Genomic DNA, 20,933 nt, shown 5'->3' on the forward strand with positions numbered 1-20,933 from the left:
CTCGCATATTTAATTATAGAACATCTAATCAAGATTTGTAATCCACAAAAATATTAATGTGCAAGTGTTCAATAGGGAGGGATGCCTATTAACATAATAAATATTTAAATTAACAATAACAAATAATAAGTTATTCAAATAGTCCATGGGGTGTACCTCAATTGGCGATTGCCGTGATTTGAATAATTATGTAAACAATGAGATCCAAGGTTCAAATCCCCATGGGCCAAGCCAAAGAAAAAAATTTATTTATTTTTATTTAAAGTTTTAATTCAATGTAGTTTTTGTTCTTTTACGCTCAATTCTGCAAATTCTAAGTTTTTTTTGCATAACCGTCTATGCTTGGCTCTGCGAGAGGGGTTCCCCCCCTTCTTTAACCATTTTGTTTCGAGATTTCATAATGAGTCTAGATCTATTGATATTCCCCATCAATATCAACATCTTCGATATCCTTTCATAGAGCGGTTGGACAAAGCGAGGTTTCTGGTTTTGCAGTAAACCCTTTGCTAGGTGCATCATTGCAAGCTATAAATCCAGGGCATTGTTTGTCAAAAACAATGCCAGATCCAAAATACAAGCTTAAATCTAGTAAGATGGAGAATATATCTAATATATGCATAATCATGTTCTGATATGCAAATTTATTGGATTACAACCCTATTAGAAGGCTTTGATTGGGTGGATATGAAATAAATGAAACCCCCAAGGTCAAATAGACTTGGAGTTAGGGGCCAAGTTTTGTTTTACAGTCATTTTCTCCAGCTTGGGAAATGGATCGAGGATTCTTGATGGAGGGTTGTATTTTTTCAACAATGCAAGGCTCTTCATGCAATTCTGGAATGAGCAGTATAATCCAAAGAAGGATAATTTCCATGCAACCCCAATATGGGTCTATCTCTTTTCTCTTCACAAGGAATATTGCGAGGAGGAAACTCTTGAAGGCATAAAAAATGTCATCGACAAAATTTTTCAAGGTATCAAAGGATACGAAGAGAGGGAGGTACATGTCATATGCACATATTTGTGTTTACATGAATATCTCCCAGCCTCTCCTATTTTCCTTTATTCCTTTAATTAATTTCCATTTATTACCTTTTCCCTTTTCCATTGCCATTGATAAACAATAAGTGATGCCAACTATAATGTTTTCCCCCTTCATTCAACTTGGAATACATGTCCCATGACCTTGGTCTTATTTTTTCCTTTAATGTCATTTATTGCATGAAAGATTTAACCTGGGGCTATTATAGAGTAGGTATGAATCATTGCAGTTTTGGAGTAATTCCTCTAGTTTCAACAATACCTAAACAACAAATGAAACCTAGTGTGATAATGATGATGAATATGATGATTAATGTCTATTGAGACTGAATATGGTCTATCAGACCTATTTTCGTTGCTATAACACCCTCCAAATTTTGGTCAATGTTCAAACTTTGGAGCCTCCTTTAATCATGTGAGTTGTCGTTTCTAGTAATTAAATACATTCCATGCTTGTTCTCTAAGTTTCTAAGTCCCTTTGTGAAGAAAATCCAAGTGTCATCTTTTGGTAAGGGAAGTGTCGCACTTTGTGAAAGGGAGTTATAACACATATTTAAGAGGAAACTTTGGTTATTTCTATTGTACTAATGGGTCCTATCTATCATAGAGATATGTATTAGACTCATTTCCAAAGTTCTATGCACTATTTTGTTGTCGTTGTCACTTGTGTCGCAAAGTGTATCTTAAGTGTCACACTTGGAGGTAAGTGTATTTTTGTTGTCGTTTCAATGGGTACATGTTTATTTTGGGTGTTCAGTGTTTAATTTTTTTTGGGTTGATTGTTTATGAGTGTGTTATCATGTTGAAATCATGTTATGGTTTCATCTCTCGCCTCACTAATCCCACACTTTGTCAATTTCTGAAGTGTTCCTCTCTTTGCACCTTGCCCAACCAACCATTCTTCAGTCTGCATCACTGAACTATGAATTACGCAGTCTTAGGACCCATTCAACAACCCTTACCTCCTAGAACTATCCACCGCACGATCACTACCCCAAGGACTGTGCATTACGCACTACACAGTCACTACCTCCAAGAAATGTACATTGCGCACTCAGAGTGCTCAGTCTCTGCCTCTTGCCTCTAAAACTGCGTAATCTCTCTCCTAGTCAACCTTCCACTACACACTGTGCAGTCTGAGTCAACAATTAGGCCTCACTTCCTCCTTGACCTACACAATTGTGCAATCACTTGGCTCAGTCTTCCCTAAATTGCACATTACGTAATCACAGTGAGCAAGCCTGCCTCACTCCATCATTGTCTCCCTTAACTGCACAATTTTATCTTCCAGTCCCTCAACCATTGCGCATTGTGTAGTCATAGTGACTATACCTTCATCATTTCCTCTTGGAACCGCGCACTCCATAATCCGTGAGCCTCCTCCTCTGTCATGTACTCTGTCTTGGATTCAATCAATGATTACATGAAGAAAAAGATAGACTAGGATATTTCCAGTCTAATGTCGTCTTGTTATGAGTGAATTTCATTTGTAGGAATTGTATTTTGACATGAAAAGATGATTCTCAAAGAGGATTCTAAGGGGATCATGTAAGTAGACACATGTGAGGCTGGAGATATAAAGAGAACATCAAGCAAGTAGATGAAGGGACACTAGATCACAATAGAAGATTGAAGATCAAGATTACATGGGAGACTCCACATCATCCAACCTCTTAGAGGATGAAGATGAGACACGTGCAAGACTTATTATGAATATACAAAGATGACACCAAGAAGAGAAGCTTGGCATAAGAATTCCGCAATGAAGTTCATGTCATCATTTCCAAGTCATGGCTTGTCCAAGTGTCACATCAAGAGTCATTATATTTTTCCATTTGTAATTTAAAAAAAATGTAAAAATGTAAAGTGTGTGGAAGTCCAAAGGTCACACATAGAATGTGAAAAGTTGTATAGAAGTCCAAAGGTATCATAGGAGTTCAAAGAGTCACATGGAAGCTCAAGAGTCATGAGGGGAGCTCAAGAGTCACGAGGGGAGCTCAAGAGTCATGAGGGGAGCTCAAAATTCATAAGGGAGGTAAAGAGTCACCTCATTTTATATATATATATACCCTTATAGCTCAAGCAAAGGAATTTTAACCTTGACTTCTCAAATTATGAATAAGAGAGAAGATTAGGCTTTTGAGAAGAAAGTAGTTGCTTAACATTCCACTATTGGAATTAACGTTGTATCATTGTAATGGTGTATCGTGGAACTTTCACTCAATAATGCAAAGCTCTTGGAGCTAGTACACTTTTCATGCATATGTTGTGAATGTTTATGAGACTATTCTTTCATTGTTTGCAGTGTATGTTTATGTTAACACATACTAATGAAAACGAACTATTTTGTTAGCTTTAGTATGCATCTTTATATCATGTGTCTTTTGCTTTCGTGATCTTTGTTTCTTTGTGAACTATTTCACAAGGTTACTAACAATTATTTTAGATAAATTCATGTGTATTTATTAGGATAATACTATTACTTTTCTCTTAAAGACTCACTCTCATTTCCGTTCCGTGAAAGAACCATTATACACTTTACAATTAAATATATCACAAGCCTAACATACTTGTTTATCTTGAAAGTATATGTGTTTCTCTTGTGTCATTTATTGCAGCCAAGACAAATCTTTAAGGTTATGACAACTAACCAAACATTCCAGTTGGGGCTCCTACTCCAAACAGCATGAGGTCTAATTGGGACTTCATATTGGGGAGACCCCCTTACTATTGGTGGCTTCCAACACTATCAACAAGGCTTTAAAAAGGTAAGAGATTACTTGAAATTCTCTAGAATTTTATTTCTATACTCGAAAATAATTAAGGGAAGCATTTCAAGATCACCATAGTTTTGTTGAGTCGAAAGGTTAGAAGGTTGGTAGTATGATAAATATTTTCAAATTTACATCTAATTTAACTATAAGTTGGACAATCTAGCTTTCATATTTAACCCTCTTATTGTCACAAAGGTGGCAAACTCTTTCATCCCTTAGTGTTTTGGGAATTGACCAACGACCAGTTTCACTACGGAGCTCATGAGAACTTTGTTCCTATTATTATTTTTAATTGAAATGACATTTTTTGGAGAATCAATAACTTTGAAAGATCAAATGCCACTATTACACCAAATACAACTATTTCATAAATACCACAAACGAGATAGTTACAATACATCTTAGGATATTTGAACCTATGCAACTGCGATATGAATTGTTTGGTAAAACACTCAAGCTAAGATACTTTGACGAGAACTCGTTTTTATTTTAACAATGTTTATTTTCTTCTTTATACTAGTCAAGGAAAATATATACTTTTGATTTTTGAGATTTGGGTTCATCATCTCCTTATAATATCTTAGTTTCCTTTTTCCCTCTAACTCTTTTCACCTCACAATTTCTCCTTAAATTTTGATCTAATAATATTTTTAATATTATCTTTATTCTTCAAAATGATCTCCTCCTTTATTCCCCAAAGGTATACCCAAAACTAGGCATTATTATGCCATGTTCACTTGAGCTGAAGGTGGCTTTGGTTAGAGTTAGAAGAAATTTTAGGAAACCTCTTGTCTTGTAATTTGTTTAACCTCTTCCTATACATAATACACCTAGTCATAGCCATGCTTTAAATTGGGAAAGGCTTGCTTCCATAAGGAGGGTATGATAGGATGTACTTCATGTTGAGATTATGGGTTATAAACTAGTTTTGGATCTATTATATATTCCTCCATGACTCTTTAGAGGTACTACATCCAAAAACTCACATCCATATAAAATAACAAGGTGATAAGTGCCTTAACAAGGTGTTTTTTTAATTCCCATATCCCAAGATATGTTGAATACAATTGTTTCAAGTTCATAATAAGCTTTTCATACTCCATTGCTCCTTTTCTAAATCATATTAATCTAGTTTATCTTGTGATGGACATCAATTACAAGATATTTGTATGAAGGAAATTCCTTTGAGATGTTTTTTGCGTTAAAAAAATCCCGTAATTTTCATTCATTTGGTAATGATTAAAAATTACATTTTGTAGACACAGTTTTCCATGTGTATGCATGAAGTTTCAAAAAGTGTTTCTATGAGCCTTCTCATATCTTGCAATAAAAATATCAAAGTTTCAAAAGATAAACCCAAGAACTATCATCAGAAATAATAGTTCTCCATTTACTTATCTGTTTACATAGCAAAATGATAAGTGTATAAAAAAAACCTAGTAGAAACATAGATTGATATTATGTTGATCACTGTTGTCCCCTATCATCTTGTGCAAGAGGGTCCTTGTAGGGTCTGTGGTAATATTAATAGTTTTTTCCCTCCCTTTCTTCCAAAATTCGCTAGGTTCTTCGATCAAGAGTCATTCCTTCCTCTGAGAGTTTGTCTACAACCTGATTGTGTTCCCTGTAGATGTGGGAGCATGATAAACAAGAAAATGAGTTTATTGTTCTCAAAGTATCATATAATAGAGGTGAAAGGTTGATTTTTAAACATTCTTGTGTGTTGTTTAACCAATTTACAACCAACATTAAATCCCCTAAGACTTGTAGCTGTGAGCATCCTTTTTATAAAGCAAACAACAATAGATTTATGTAAGCTTACAACTCAACTTGATTGCTTAATCCAGGCATGAACCCCATTTTTACATGAAATTAACGGTTCTTTGTGAGGTTAATAATGAATTCTCCCTCACTCTTCTGAGTAGAGTCAATGGAGGGCCCCATCAAAGAAATCCCACGTCTTAGAAGGAACAATGTTTTCTGCCACTACAAATCTGACTTGCCTAACACCTTTTTCCTATGGATAACGACTTAATATCTCCATTGCTTCTGGTACAACATTCATTGGGACCGTTGGGATATCCTGAAAGATGGCCTGATTCCTGGAATTCCCTCCAAGATGTTGTTATCATATATGAAAATATCATATGTGATCTTTCTAGATTTAATTATCATGAATTTAATTTTTGTTAGTATTAACAATCATACACATCTTGGAATAAATATCTTGAAGGATTCTTAGTTGTTTACCAAGATTCTGAGGATTCCTCACCAAAAGAAAAATATCATCACCATGAAGAAGAAGAGTAACGATTACACCAATGAGAGTGGGACCAACATAACCTGCTTCTTCCAAACACTTTTCTAAATTCACAATGTATATGCAAAAGAGGGTAGGAGAAAGGAGGCATCCTTGGGTGAGTCTGATATTCCAATTAATTTATTTTAACCAACACTTAGTGATCCTCAATTTGGCAATAAAATTATCATACAACCTTCTCACAACAATCCTTAACTCAAGTTGACCCTTTTTCTCTTCCAACCTCTTCCAAAGGTTTGTCCTAAGAATGATGTCAAAATATTTTTAAAGGCAACAAAATAATAAAGGAGATTGATTTTATTATTGTGGCACTCCTTTGCAATGATCCTCAGAGCAACAAGGGTAGTCTGTAGTTGAGTTATACCTCTTAAACCCAACTTGGCCTTTAGCCTTTTTTATCATGGATTTCCATCCATGGGTGAATATTCTTTTCCAAAATAATCCTATATGACTTGGCTAAAATGGGGCTAAACATATGGTCCTATAATGATAGGGAATGATTTTATCAAAAACTAAATCACACAACCATTTAAACACACTATAAGACATAAATATTCGAAGATATTCTTGGAATCCAACGTTATGTCACCATAATAATAGTGTAGCCCCCATATTATTATTGTTGTGCCCTTACATTATTATTGTTACGTAGACCCTAGTTATATTTTGACCCTTTAGACTCCTATATATACCAAGGAGGTCTTGTCATTTGAATCATCCAAGAATTGTCCATTTATGTGATGTAAAGGGAGGTTTCCCCATCAAAATGGCTTATTATCTAGTTTTTTATTAATTTTTTCTTTTGTTCCTGTGCTATTTTTGATCTTGACACATAAAGTTTGGTATCAGAGCTCTTGATCCGAGGATTTTGCTATTTCAAACGAGTCATCTTGAAATTTTCGCTATAATTTGTTTATTTATTTTATTTTTCTCTGTGAAGCTTCAGACTTGAAATTGATACCACATGAAGGTGAAATATTTATGAACATTTGGTTACAATTTCAGACCTTGGCTATCTATATTTTCTAAGATATAGTCAAAGGAAGTTAGGTTTTCTGCATGCTCCAAAATTCAGTCTCAAATAGGTGCTTCGGGGAAAATCTTCATAATTTTCATTTCGAGCATCAGAATTGAATTTTGTAAAAAGTTACTGAAATTACACATACTATAGTTTCTTGGGTACTTTTTTAGGGTGACAGGTTAAAATAGTGACACATGGAATCCTGTACAAGTTCACTTTATTGAACTAGTCCATAATCAGGTCATCATGGGAGATTTAGCATAACTTTATCTTTAAGAATCCAATCTTAGTATAATTAGAGGGGTTGGAAAGAAGAAAAAGAGGTATATCATAAGACACAATTTCATACATTCGGAAGAAAAAATCACAGAGATACAACAGTTTTAAGGTCATCCTTATCAACGAGCTCAAAATCAAGCTCTTAAAAGGTGTGTATTTTAAATTTGCATAACTTTTGTTTGAAAAATCAGTTTGAAGTGATTCACAAGGCATAATGAAGCATATATATCATAAATCAATTCCAAAATTCCTCCCAAACAAAAAAATTCTACACCCAATAATCCCTCAGAAATCTCTACTATGATGCATGAAGAAGAAGAAATGCAACATGATATATCAAAATTGAGGGAACAATTTTCACTCTCACAAAGAGAAACCCAAAATGAATTTGGTTTAATGAATGTTAACATGGATGGTTTAGAAGCCAAAATAAATTGGGACATGGACAATTTAAAAGCAAACATGGAAGATTTGAAGGATGGTTTGAAAGAAGAAATGGAACGTTTGAAGGAAGGTTTGACAAAGTTGCTACAAGAAATGCTTCCTAATGATGATAAGGTAGTCCAAGAAAATCATGATGAGAACAAAAGGAATGTGAATCATGATTTTAGAGACTATAAGTTTGGTTTTAATACCAATCATATTCCAAAGATCGATACAAGAAAGTTTTAGAGAGTGTATATTTCCACATTTATTCATATTGAGAGAAAAATTTTCGGTTGAAACTGTGTGAAGGATTTTTATTCTTGTCCTACATTTTGGCTGGACACTCCACCCATATCAGGGACTTGAGAATTGAATGATCACAAATGAGTGTTATGGATTATTTTATAGAAGGATGTTTCAAATTAGTCATTAAAAAATAATAATAAAATAATCACAAATGAGTGTTATGGATTATTTTATAGAAGGATGTTTCAAATTAGTCGTTAAAAAAGAATAATAAAATAATAAACTAGCCGTTAGAGAATAATATTAAAATATTAATATAGCCATTAAAGAATAAAGTAAATTAGGAAATTAAATGAAAGGGTCAATTCAATAGATTAAATAAAATAAATAATTAATTAAGTTTGATGGAAAGGATCTGATAACATGGATACTACAGATGGAGAAATTCTTTGATCAACACAATGTGCAACACACACAAAAAGGTACACATTGCATCTTTATATATAGAACCTAATCATTTTGTGTGCTATCGATGGATTTATTCTTGTAAATTGATTGTCACTTGGACAATTTTTACGGAGGAATTGATAACATATTATGAGGATACAAAGAACAATACATTTTTTAGACTATAACACCCTCCTCCCACATCCACCCAAGTAACCATGCAACCCAGGGTAAACATGAGACGATAGGCTACTATGATCAGATTCGACCTCCTATGTGACCTTAAGGAAGTGGAATCAACGGAACATCACACATAGTCATCCAACATCATCAACAGAACCCTCAAGAGACAAGTCAACCACTTAGACATCTTGTCCCTGGGTCCCACTATTGTTTTGGATCTCTTAGGCCATAGTCGCTCTCATGTTATGGGCAAGGGGGCGACCAACAACCTAAATTATCTCTCACAAGATTCCCTGCTAGTGACTAGAGACCAAATTTGTCAGTTCTGTGCCAATGACCCTAGGATTTAAGGCACTTTTTTCAGGCCCAGAGCCCAGGCCACTGCCCATAATGGAGTGATAGCTTTAAATCATTAAAAATATAGGGAAACAATGATGCAAAATAAATAAGATGAACAAGACCATAACCAGACCCCTACTAGCCATGCCAGACATTTCGTCAAACATATCATCAACATGCAACCTATAGGCTTAAACATTAAAATTAAGTGTAGGAATATCATACTTATCTGAGAATCGCTATGAAACATTGTTCCCTCATGTCATTTGCTGCATTATCATCTATTAGGCCATAGATAAAATATCAATTCATTTACAAGTAAAAACATGCTGAGAGACATACATAGCTACTACCATAAAATATAAATATAACCAACATAATAGGAACATACATACCATAAACATATCATCCATCAAGGTCCACATACACATCAATACATTTGCACATGAAAAATCAAGGGAATGAATTTCTCATTAATGAATGCAATAAACCAACAAGAGATGGGACTACTACGTTCCACTCGACCATAGAATGGTTGAGCCAAATCTCTCTTCATCCATTCATCCCCGTGCCATATTCCAAGCATAAATGTGGTACTCAAACCAAAAGAACCAACCAGGGCATACTGAGGCTAAACCACCTCACCCTCATCAATAGAAACCAAGCTTTGCCGTAATCCATCCCGGATCACTAGGTCAACACAATGAACACATCATAACAGGTTTTACCGTGATATCCACTAGATCACTAGGCCAAACAAGCATGGATGCCACCAAATTTCTCCACCTACATCGTGAGGAATTTTCCTGTCTCTTAGTCTCTCAGGCTTTACCACAATCCAAATGTGGATCACTATAACCTAAACTGAGACCCACTCTCCAGGCTTTACCGCATATCCCAAACCCAGGATTACTGGGCTCAACAAAGAGCAAACCACCTATAGGCTTTACCGTATATCTTACCATTCACTAGTAAGGATTCCTTGGCCATCTAAGGCAACACAAAATCTGGCTTTATTGCAACCCACAGTCTGGATAAGGGGTTACTAGGCCATGTGTTCTATTATTTAGGAGATCCACCTCACTCAGCTTCGAATCCATTCGGAAATCCAGCTCAACCAAAACATGAGAACCCCATCACACCATGGCTATCCGGAAATGGCAAGGCTAGGATGAAAAAACTGTTACACCTGGAAAAACCCATGCCATGATAGAAAAGATCCACATGCAATGCCATGGATGCCAAATCTAGCAAGGAAAATACACATGCAAGTCGATACCTGTAATGAAGCCTGCTGTAGCTGCTTGATCCTGCCTTTCCCTACTTGATCTTTGCTTCCTCTTACCTTCTTTTCCTTGTTTGCTCCAATGCCAAAATTCTCCAAGAAAAATCTAAGTGTCCAAGAGTATGAGTGTGAGAGAGAGAGAGAGAGAGAGAGAGAGAGAGAGAGAGAGAGAGAGAGAGAGAGAGAGAGAGAATAATGAGACAACTCCAAAGTTAAATTGACCAAGCTTGCCAACTAATCCTTAGAAGCCTTTTTATCAATGAGGCCTCTATTTTCTTCATTTTCCATTATTTTCCTTCAATTTCCTCCTCACATGCAACCTGTGACCTTTCACCTTCCTTTTCTCCTAATTTTCATTATTTTCATAAATAAATGTGCCAAAAATGCCATTTTTCCTTTCCAAAGCCTTAGCCATTTCCTTAGCCATAAACAACCAAATGAACACCCACACTAGGATGTCTTGCCCACCATTAAGCTTGGAATAATTGGCCCATCAACCGTGGTCTTATATATTTTTTACATTTAATCTTCACCAGGGCTATTATAGAACCCTCCCCCTTGGGGGACATTGTCCTCGATTTTCAATGACACCTATAACCACAAGACTACTGAAAACAAAACATACTATCCATGGAGATTTATAACATAGCTCATTGTAGTATTTACAATGACCACTGCTAAAACATGACAATCATACCATTTACTGGAGCTTTATAACATAGCTCATTACGGTATTTATGATAACCACATATACACATATGCACATTTGCTAAACCAGCAAATAAAAGGATACGATTCCTGTGTCAATAAACAAGGGAATCTAGAGGATAACACCTCCACCCTCAAAGTAATACCAGGATTCACCTCCTTCCCAGGAAGTCAAGAATCCACTGTCACAATCAAAGCTGCATCCAATGTCCAACACTATAATCCTACTCCACTTGTCCCCTCAGTGAACAGTTACGAGCTCATTTTTCCAGGGCGCACTCCCAATGTGCATCTGATTCCATCTATCAATGCTAATGACCAAAATAAACATATCTGCGACCTTCTCTTCTCTGCTACAAAGTCCCTCGGGAAATCCGGTCACCCCTTTTATGTAGTCACCCACCTTCCAATTTCCCTGACATCCCCTATCCTGGGCAATCCATCCCTTGGCAAGGCTTCCTCACATTGAAAGATACAAAACCAAGGCATATACCTGCCTCAAAACCATCATACTGGTAATAGCATGCTCATGGAAATCAATGGACACTATTGGGTACCGGTGTCCCACAATGGCCCTACTCCTGAAGTACACTACCAACATACCACTGCATGTTCCAATTTCTTTCACTCTTGATTCCAATTCTTGCAGTCGATTTCAACCATCCAACTAAGCATTTCCATGCTTCCTATACCAAGCACATAACTTCCATTAGATTTAAAATATATCGAAATAAATTCACATCATACCTCATTGGTAGCTTGTCAATAAGGTACATTTGCAATCCTGTTCGCTTCCTGTCACAAGAAGTCAAACTAGCATATTTGACCAAATCAACATGTATAAAATATCACATCCGGTTAGCTCAAAACATAACCATCAAAATCATAAATCACATGTAGCCATCATAAACCAAAATCATAGATCACATGTAATCATCATAGACCAAAATCATAACTCACATGCATAATAAAACTGAAATAAAATACTGATACTTATCCTTCATCGATCCTTACTTCTACCTTTGTTATTATTTCGTACCACACCAAATCAGTTGCCGCACCCGACAAACAGCTAGTGCCTTCTACTCAACCATGTGCACACACACATAGTGTACATCCCACACATACGACCACACATGACATACCACACCATGTAATACATGCATTCACACCTAACATACGACACATACACCTACACCCAGTGCACAACACAACACAATACATGTGCCTACGCTCGGTGTCCGACACAACACAACATGTATACGTACACAATGTACATCACAAGACATACATCCACACAAAATGTGTGACACCACAAAATGCATACACATACATCCGATATGCAACACAAATCATACATCTATACTTGATGTACAACGCCACACAATACATGTACCCACATAGAGTACAACACAATGAATACACATGTCACAATACCACGACTACACAATACACATACATAGTACCACATGCCCGCAACATCGCATGTATGACATGCGCTCAATCCCCATGTACACTAGTACCACATGTACAAAGCACCACTTGCACAATGTGTGCACATAATCACATGTACATGACACCACCTGCACAACGTGTACACAATGCCTCATGTACACTGCACCACTGTACAATGTGTACATAATACCACATGTATACAACAACACGCGCATGACAGGTACAGGACACCACATGTACACTGCGCTACATGCACGACATGTACACAACACTACCTGCACACAATGCCACTTGTACAACATGTACACAACACCACATGCACACAAGACCACTTGTACAATCATGCACACCATACCATATGTACATAGCACCACATGTACAACATGTACACAACACCATATGCACATAAGACCACTTGTACAATCATTCACACCACACCATATGTACATAGAACTGCATATCCAACACGTACATAACATCATCTATACACAACAACGCATATCTGATATGTGCACAACACCATATGAACACAACACCTTATATCCATCATGTACATAGCATCATCTATACCCAACACTACATATGCAATATTTACACAACACTATCTGTACCATCCTGTACATAATATTGCATAAACAACATGTAAACACACTATGTATACACAACACCGCATGCACACCATATCATAGATGCAACATGTACAACATATACAACATATGCACAACAATAGTACTACACATCCAAAACACACTGTCCTTACCAAGAAACCTTGCTTATGGTGTCTTGTCCATGCTTATCCTAGCATGTCACAGACCACGCTGCTTTCAATTTTCTGATGTATCCCTCAGTATAACCTGTCCATAACATAAGCATATGCATAATATAATCACATAATATCAACTCATAACCACATGACACTGACCTCATACATTTTTCAGGGCTACTCTTCCCAATTGGTTCCTCATAAGACTAGGAACCTCTTCATGTCATTTGCTTGCATAAGAAATCATTCCTCCACAAGAACGATTCTTGATGACCCTGTCAGACAGTGTCATAGATACATACATACATAAATATATAATCATTAGCATAAAACAATCATCATCCTGTCAGACAACGACATATATACATACATGTATACATATATAAACATCAACATAATCATGATCATAACATAATTACCAGATAACATAAGGTCTAAGTTAAGAGAACTTCCTTATTTATGCAATGCATGCACAACATTGAGAACCATTATTCCCAGCTTAGTCAAACCATCTGACACCTCATGTCCATTTACTTTACCTTTTCTGGTTACCTTTCTCATGTTTGTGCTGCCACCATCCATTTACCATAATGGACCCAACCAGTCCAACCGACTGTCATAGTCTTACCTTCTGCTGCGCTTACTCATGCACTGAGCTTCATCTGAGTCTTACATCGCCTGTCAGGTACCACACAACTTTCCTGAAGCTCCATCAACTCTTCCTCTTCCCCAAACCAATTCCTAAGGCTTAAAACATAAAAGGCGAGCCAAGAAACAAACAAGAATAACACCATGAAAACTAATAACGATACAACACTGCAACAAAGTGGCATAATTATGCACGAGACACACGAAAAATCACAAATCAAGCACAACAATCGCAAAAGACCAAAAACGCCATATTAACAACAGACACCATGACTCATCCCCATGGTTCCCAAGGAAAGCTCAACCAGAACCTTCTTCAAAATTTCATGGCAATCTCTCTTGCCATGCAACTCCCTGCATCATACTGCCATAAACACATAACATTAGTGCATAACTAAACATAACAACATACCAGTTACCTTACCTTGTTGTGCCAAGCACGTTGCTTGCAACTTAACACATCCAGACCATCTCTCCAGGGACTCCAATCCTTTGACAGATCCACCTGTAACTAAAGACTAGCTAATATACCTGTCAAGTACATGTTCATGAATATAGAATGTATCCACATAATGTCAGACAATATTAAAGTTAAGAAGACTTCCTGTGTTCAAAGCACTCATTCATTTGGGATTAGGGTTTCCAAATGTAGCCCAAGGAATTTTTGCCCAATTCCTTTCTTTTACCTTCTTACCTTGTTGCAATCGAGGCTTAGTTATATAAACACATCAACTATTACCTTTTCACGCTAATACCAACATGCTTCCTGCAATTTCTCACACATGTCAACCACATGTTCCAACTATCAAGACAATCATATCTATCAAATTGAAATCAAGCTTATTCAAAACTAACAACCATGTCATAATTGTTGGCATTATGACTCAGATTTGGTGCTATGTCACAGGTGTTGTCCTTGATGGCAACTCACTCAGATGGCAGATCATAGTTCAGGCTCTCAGAATGAAGAAAAATAGGTATACGCAGGTTCCCCCTTGACAAAGCCACGTATACACGCGGGTTCGCAGACCAAAAGGCGCGTATGCGTATACACGCACTTTCACGTAAGGAAATGCACGTACATGTTGAAAACTTAGTTTTTGGTCCGTGGTATTTGGACCATGGTATTTTGACCCATGGTATTGGTCCAAGGTATCTTATCTGAAGTGTTGACCCTAGGAATTTGATCCAAGGTATTGATTCTAAGTGGTTTTGGACCATGGTATTGAGTAAGGCCTAAGACTATAAAAGGAGGAGGAGATCATTAGGCAAAGGCACTCAAGTAATTGAATATCTAATGAAGAGCAAGATCTAGAATACTGGTCATTGGGTTATGGTGCATAGCTGGATTTGAATCAAGGAAGAACCTGAGCGCTTGAAGAAGGATAAGTTCTATTGATGGGTCAAGATCTTAAGGCTTGAAGAGAAGTATCTTTATGTGGTTTTGATATTTTATCTGAATAATTGGCGCATGTCGTAATCTGTAAATCTAATGATCTGGGTATAACTGATGTCTGAATAGTTGTAAATGTTAAATCATCTTTTACAGATCTGTATGCAGGTTCATTACAACAAGGGCGTGTATACACGCTGGTTCGAAATTTCAAAACAACGTATATGCAGGTTTGTCTTGAGAAAAGTGCACATGCATGCAGGTTCAACACATTGAAGTAGCATACACCTCATAAAATATGTTTTAGCTACTTTTATTTGTTGTTGCAGTGTTTTTGGTTCTGGTTACTGTTACTGTATTCTGGCTACAACATTCAGTGAAGTGATTGTTTGATTCAGTTTTGGTTGGTGCAAAGGAGATTGATTGATGCAGATATATTTTGATGTTTGATTGATGTTATTGATGGATCCAGTCTGAAAATTTATGAAATGTGGTCCCTGAAAAAAAGAAGAAGGTTGTAGCCTTCTGTAGGTCAGCACCTACGTACTAGTACATCAGCTAGTACAAGAGCTAGGGGGTTGTAGCTCCCTTCCAGGAGAAGCTGGAGAACAAGAGAAGGTTGTAGCCTTATACAGGTAGAAGCCTGCGTACTGGTATAAGACTGCACTAGTACAGAAATATTGTAAAAAGAAGTTTCTTATTAAAAGAAGATAAAGACAAATTGCAGTAGGTGGTTTTCATCCACATTGGGTTTCCACCTTATATCTTGTGTTCTTGTGTGTGATTGCCTGCTCTGTTTTTACTATACTTGGTTACTGTTATATGGTTCTGATGCACATATTAAAGATCAACATCTGATGAATTAACTAAATTATAAGTCTGCAGGATATACGCTAGTTTCCTTAACTACAGTTGCGTATATACGCAAATTTCATTAACTGAAGTAGTGTATGCAAATATGATTGTGAAAAGAAATATTATTGACTTGCTAATACTGATTCACCCCCCCTCAGTATTATTTCCAACAATTGGAATTAGAGCAGGTCCTTAAGAAGAAGCTTGATCGCTTGAAGGAAGATCTATCATCATGAGTAACTACGAAAGAGAGGCATCCATTAGACCACCAATCTTTGATGGGAGTAACTTCGTCTATTGGAAGGTAAGAACCACAACCTATCTTCAATCTCTTGGAACAGATGTTTGGGAAATCGTGGAAGGAGGATATATATTTCCATCAACAATTCTTACAGATACGACAGGTAAAAAGCAGTATGAAACAAATGCCAATGCTGTCAATACTTTATTGGGGAGTCTGTCACAATCAGAATTTGTCAAGGTTATGCAGCTCAAAACTGCCAAAGAAATATGGGGCAAGATCATTCTAAGCTATGAAGGAGACGATCAGGTAAAAATTGCAAAACTACGATCTCTCAGAATTCAATATGAAACTCTTAGAATGCCCAATGATGAAAGTATAGCTAATTACTTCTTACGTATAGATGAGATTGTTAATCGCATGAAAAACTTGGGTGAAGAGATAAAAGAAGTTACTTTAGTTGAAAAGGTTTTAAGATCCTTGTCTTCTAAGTTTGAATCAAAAGTTTCTGCCATAGAAGAAAAGCAGGATCTTCAGAGTATTACTATGTCACAGCTGCACGAAATCCTAACTGCTTTCGAAATGAGAAAAGGGGGTCCATCAGATATGAGAGAAGCCACATTCAAAGCTTCAGGAAGAGGAGAACTCAATGAATCAGGACATACGTCAGAAGGAGAGGAAGAATCAAACTTTGTCAAGAACCTTCAACGGGGTTCTGGAAGATTCAAAGGTAAACTACCTTTCAAATGTTTTTCTTGTGGAAGAGTCGGTCATTATGCTGCCAAATGTCCTCACAAAGATAAGCTTGATAAAGGTAAGGAATCAACAAAATGGAATAGAAAACAAAATGTAAATAAGAAGAGCTACTATACACATGAAGATAGCGATGGTTTGTCGAATAATGATGAAGATGAAAATAATAATGATTATATACTTCTGATGGCTTTTGAAGATGATGATTTCTTGGATGCTTTAGATGAATATGGTCTTTATGAAGAAATTTCTAAACTTAAAATTTGTTTAGAAGAAAAGAATATGATTATAGATACTCTGACATTCCAACTCGCTAAAAGGGAAAAACATAATGAAAAATTAGAATGTGAAATTGTGGGTCTAAGAAAAGATATTGAGAAAACAAAAGCTCTCAATCTCAGATTTTCTAAAGGATCAGAAACTTTAGATGAAACTATCAAAGTGCAATGTTCTCCTCTAATAAAGATAGTTCTTGGATATACTAAAGACGCATCTCAAACACAGAAGCTGTCAACCTCCAAAAGCTATCTTGATGCAGCAAGGAGAAGTGAACAGTTTGACAATCTTCAACAAAGGCATAAACAATTCACTAGGTAAATCGGGCTCAATCTACTTCAAGGATGAACAAAAGCTACAACCAACCACAGGTAAATCATACTCAATCTGTTTCAAGAATGAATCACCAGGACGGTAGATTCAATAATCGCAAGAACTACTTTAATGGCCAATGTTTTTCATGTCATAACTTTGGACACAAAGCTGCTCAATGTGTTGCTTACAAGACCATCAGAGAAGCACGAAATCAAAGGAATGTAACTGGGATCATGAAAAGGACTTACAATAACTTTTCTCCTCTTGAAAATGAAATAGAATGGTCTATCTGTAACAAATTTGGTCATGTAGATTCTGAATGCAGGAGCAAGTTTCGACAAACATCTCAGAAGGAGAAAACTTCATTGGGTCCCAAAACATGGAGAAAGAAAGAACCACAAACAGAAAGATGTAGTATAGCCTTGTATGCAGAAGGAAAAGAAAATCAGTGGTATATTGACAGTGAATGCTCGAAACACATGACATGTGATAAAGAAAAACTTCAGCCATATAGTGCCTTAGAAAAAGAAAAGAAGGTCTCATTTGGAAATGACACTACTGCTATCATAAAAGGTAAAGGCTCTGTTCTCTTAAAAGAAAAGGTTAAAGCTGGGGATGTTATGTATGTTGATGGTCTTAAGCATAACCTATTGAGTGTCAATCAAATGTGTGATCAAGGAAATGAAGTAGTATTTCGATCAAATGGATGTGTTGTTCGCGAGCTTGATACAGGAGAAACAGTGATCAAAGGCATAAGAACTCCAAATAATTTATACATACTCAAGGGAGGACAACAACAGTTCTATCTAAGCAAAAATGATGAACACTGGCTATGGCACAGAAGATTGGGGCATCTAAGCTTCCCTCAAATAAGGAAAGCATGCAAATTCCAGGCTGTTCGCGATCTTCCTAACATCAGAATTCCAGAAAATACAATATGTAAATCATGTCAATTTGGTAAGCAAACCAGAGCACATTTCCCAAAAAAGGAAGGATTAGCAAGCAAGCCTCTTGAACTTGTTCATACTGATTTATGTGGTCCTTCAAGGAAAAGTCACCTTGTGGAGAAGGATACTTTATATTGTTCATTGACAATTTTACCAGAATGTGTTGGATAGGACTTCTAAAGCACAAAGATGAAGCATTTGAAAAGTTCAAAGCCTTCAAAGCTTTGTTTGAAAATGAATCAGATCACAAAATCAAATGCCTTAGATCTGATCGAGGAGGGGAATTTACCTTAGATGAATTCTTCGACTTTTGTGAAGAACATGGAATAAGAAGAGAATTTTCCACCACGAGGACTCCTCAGCAAAATGGAGTGGTAGAAAGGATGAACAGAACTATTCAACAAATGGTTCGTGCCATGCTATATGAGTCTGGAACTCCTGCAACGTTCTGGGGTGAAGCTACATTTGCTGCCGTCACTATTCTCAACAAAACAAATGTTCGGGAAAACAACTGTTAGGCCCCTATACTAATAGTGTAACCCCTTATTATTATTAGTATAACCCACTTATTATATTGATGTACCCATGTAGTGCCCATATTGTTACTGTTGTGCCCTACAATATTATTGTTATGTAGGCTTTGATTGTATTGGGACCACTTAGACTCCTATATATAGAAAGGAGGTATTTTCATTTGTATCATCCAAGAATTGTTCATTTATGTAATGTAAAGGAGGTTGCCCCCTCGAAGTGGCTGAATTCTAAGGCGTTGATCTATCTCTTCTATCTTTTCTTGAGCTGGTTTCATAACATTTGGTATCAGAGCTTTGGATTCTACGGTTTCGCTGCTCCAAACAGGTCATCGTGGCATTTTCACTATAACTTTTTTTCTGTGACGTTTCAGAAGTTGTTAAAAAAACCCATTTGAGAAGAATTGGCGCTGAACCTTGGGTCCGAATTTCAGAGATTTTCGCACGATATTTTCGGAGATATGATCTGAGAAAGTTGGTCTTTTTGCAGACTACTGAATTACACTCAAAACAAGTGACCTGGGGAAAATCGTCATAACTTTCTTTCTGAGCATCGGACTGAAATTTTGTAAGAAGTTACAGAAAGAGAACGAACTGTAGTTTCTGTTTATATATTTTTCAGAGTCAAAGGTTGAAACAGTGACACGTGGCACTTCATACAAGTTCGCTCTACTGAACCAGTCTATAATCAGGTCACTGCGGGAGATTGTGCATAACGTTTTCTTGGAGAATCCAATTTGGATCAGACTTGTTGCATTGGAAAGAGGACACAGAGGGTTACTACAGGTCACAAGTTCAGAACTTAAAGATCTGAAATTACAGAGTTACAGTCGTTTCAAGGTAGAGCTCCTAAAATCAAGAAAAAGCAAGATGAGGAAGTTTGATGGCAAAGATCCGGTAAATTGGATACTTCAGATGGAGCAATATTTTGATATACATGGTGTACAACTGTTACAAAAGGTATGTATTGCATCTTCATATTTAGAACCAGATCAATTTTTATGGTACAAAGGGCTTTGTTCTCGTAAAAAACTTGTTACGTGGTCAATTTTCACGGAGGAAATGATAGCACATTATGAGGATATAAAGAGCAACACCTTCTTTAGAGCAACAACACAACAATTGGAAAGAGAAAAAGGGCTTTGTGACATAATGGAAAGCAAAATTATGGAAACCAGGAAGCATACCCCTCACAACTATAAAGATGGAAGTGTTGTTTCTCCCAGCCTTCCACAACCTACAAGGGTTACACCACAACAATTGGAAGAAAAAAGAGAAAAAGGGCTTTGTTACAATTGTGATAGCAAATGCACTAAAGGTCATAGGTGTGCTGAGAAGAAATTATTTTACATAGAATATGAAGAGGAGGAAGAAAAGGATCAAGAAACATCAAAAAAAGAGGATATACGTCAGGACACCACCCCAGAGAAAGAAGAAATGAATCAGACCATATCTTGTAAAGCCTTGGCAAGAATTACCACTCCTCAAACTCTCAAGATAGAAGGACATATCAAGAAGAAAAAGGTGCAAGAAGTGAAAGACCACATCGAGAAAGAAGAAATGAATCCAACCATATCTTGTAATTCAATGGATGAAATTACCACTCCTCAAACTATCAAGATAGAAGGACACATCAAGAAGAAAAATGTTCAAGAAGTGAAAGATCACATCGAGCATCAAGAAATGAA

The sequence above is a fragment of the Pinus tabuliformis genome, chromosome X, assembly GCF_031772625.1.
Source record: "Pinus tabuliformis cultivar Carrire ecotype Pingquan chromosome X, CPIR1, whole genome shotgun sequence".
Taxonomy (NCBI): domain Eukaryota; kingdom Viridiplantae; phylum Streptophyta; class Pinopsida; order Pinales; family Pinaceae; genus Pinus; species Pinus tabuliformis.